The 2,069-nt window shown below is 44.7% G+C and overlaps 1 protein-coding gene across 1 annotated transcript in view; it reads left to right on the forward strand.

Moving 5' to 3' along the window:
• Positions 1–2,069, forward strand: part of DPP6 (dipeptidyl peptidase like 6) — a 982,502-nt gene that overhangs the window by 447 nt on the left and 979,986 nt on the right. The gene's annotated exons all lie outside the window — the stretch shown is intronic.

The following is a 2,069-nucleotide window of genomic DNA, read 5'->3' on the forward strand; positions in this document are numbered from 1 at the left end:
GAGGGGTGGACGGGACGTGATGGCTTGAAAGTCTTGGCTTTCACAGAAGAAGGGGGGGGGGGAGCGACTTATTTTTTTTATTGTTTTCTTTTAAATCGCCTTTCACAGGGCACCTGTTGTTGGGTTTTTTCCACCGCCACCCCTGGAGATCTGCATATTGCAACCTCGGCTCTTAAGGAAATGCTAATATTTAGCGGGAGGAAGGTGCCCCCTCCTCTCCTGACACGGGTGCCCGAAGTCGTCTTCATCCAAATGACTCAGTGCCTTTTTCAGAGGCAATGCTTCCTCTTCCAGCACGAGGCCGGTGCTTTTTCCAGCCTGACTTTTTCCCCAGGAAGGTGCAGTGTTATGTGACTTGTGAATTCAACTAAGGGACCTGGGCAGGAACTTCTGCAAACATTTTTTTGTGTTCCCACCAGGCTTTTACGTGAAAGGCAATGGCACCCCCCCCCCCTTTTTTTTTATCAGGCCCTTTAAATGTCTGCCAAAAAAAACTTGGCGCTCCAGTGTGGGGAAAGGTGAATTTGGGGGGGGTCTTCTCTTTTTTCTTTTTTAACTCCCCTGGTAAAGGCCGTTTGTAGTCTTCCACTAGGCTGTTACCTACCGCTAAAAAAAGAAAAAGATAATGAACCACCTGAGATGATGCTATGTGATTAAAGTACAGGATTAGCCTAATTTACATACACAGTATCAGGGAATTCATGAAAACTTACAACACATGATCCTGGCGTGGTCTCTGCAGTCAGGGAGTAATTGGAGGGAAGGGATCCCACAGCTCAGCTACTACTCATTTCAGTGCTGGATCTTCTGGTAGGAAATGTTGTTATAATTTGTGCGTGTGGCAAAATGGGGGAGACCTATACACTCCTGTGCTCAGACAAGGAAGCCGGGAATGATGCGTCTAAACACAGAGCCACGCTCTAAGCAGGAGCAGGAGCAGGAGCTCTCTCCACAATCAGATCCAGCCCCTATGGAAAACACTGGGAGTTCTGCCATTGATTTTTAATGAGAGCAGGATCGGGCCCATGATGCTAAGTCCCAGCCATAACATTTTGCAAGTCGCTCAATTAAGTCCGTTCCCTGAGTCAAATGCCAGGTTTTATCTTGGTTTGGAAAGTGCAACTTTCAAACTGGATGTCGACAGTAAGATTTCAAGGGAAGGAACCGTTACATTGTCATGGGTGATTTAGCTTCATACTCCTCAGCTTTTAGGGGTTGTGTTAGTCAGGAGAGCATCTTTTTGCTTGATTTGACCACGGAAACCTATGATTTGGTGTGGGACAGCTGGTTCTGCAGCTTATTTAAAAGGTTTATTTTTAATTTGATTGACACTCAGAATATGGGGCTGGACCTGATGATCTTAGGAGGTCCCTTCCAGCCCTCGCGTCTAATGTCTACAAAGTAGTCTCGCTAGCCAATAATAGACCGTGCTTGGCTTTCCTCAAAGTAACAGGCAACGGGCCCAATTCTGAAATAGGGCAGAAACTCCCATCGGGCTTCAGTGAAACTTCTTGCAGTTTCTAGCTCTGTCGGTCTTGACCTTAAACCACTTGTCTGTGGTTGTTTGGTTTTTAAGATATGCAATTTTCATTACTTTTGTTTTTCATTTTACCTATTCGTCAGTTCTGTTAGGAGGAAAAAATAGTCTTGGGTTATTCTTATTAAAGCTTTACGTTTAATAGTCCTCTAGTGAATAATTCATAGGGCAATATCTTTTAAAACACTAGCATCTTGGTGTGTGCGCACATGTCTGTGTGCGCGGTGGCTGAAGCGACTCTCATCATGTTCCAGTCCATATTGTAGGAATTATCCAGTAGACTTGAAAAGGCTGATGAAAATTCAAAGCCAGCCATGGTTTTTATTTTTCTTGTTTGGCAGTTTTAGCTGTTGCTTAGAATCCTGACAAGCTGCTAAGTACATATTGATTTTTTTCCCCCCCTTCTCTTTAAAAATCTTTTTAAAAATGAGCCGTTTTAACCTGAAAATGATCCAACAGCATGCAACAATCCTGGCAACAGTCCTAGTCTCTTGTCTCACAATGGACCCTCTGGGGGGGGGGGGGGCCAAAA

Source organism: Gavialis gangeticus, unplaced genomic scaffold (assembly GCF_001723915.1).
Source record: "Gavialis gangeticus isolate Ggan-Ray unplaced genomic scaffold, GavGan_comp1, whole genome shotgun sequence".
NCBI classification, from domain to species: domain Eukaryota; kingdom Metazoa; phylum Chordata; order Crocodylia; family Gavialidae; genus Gavialis; species Gavialis gangeticus.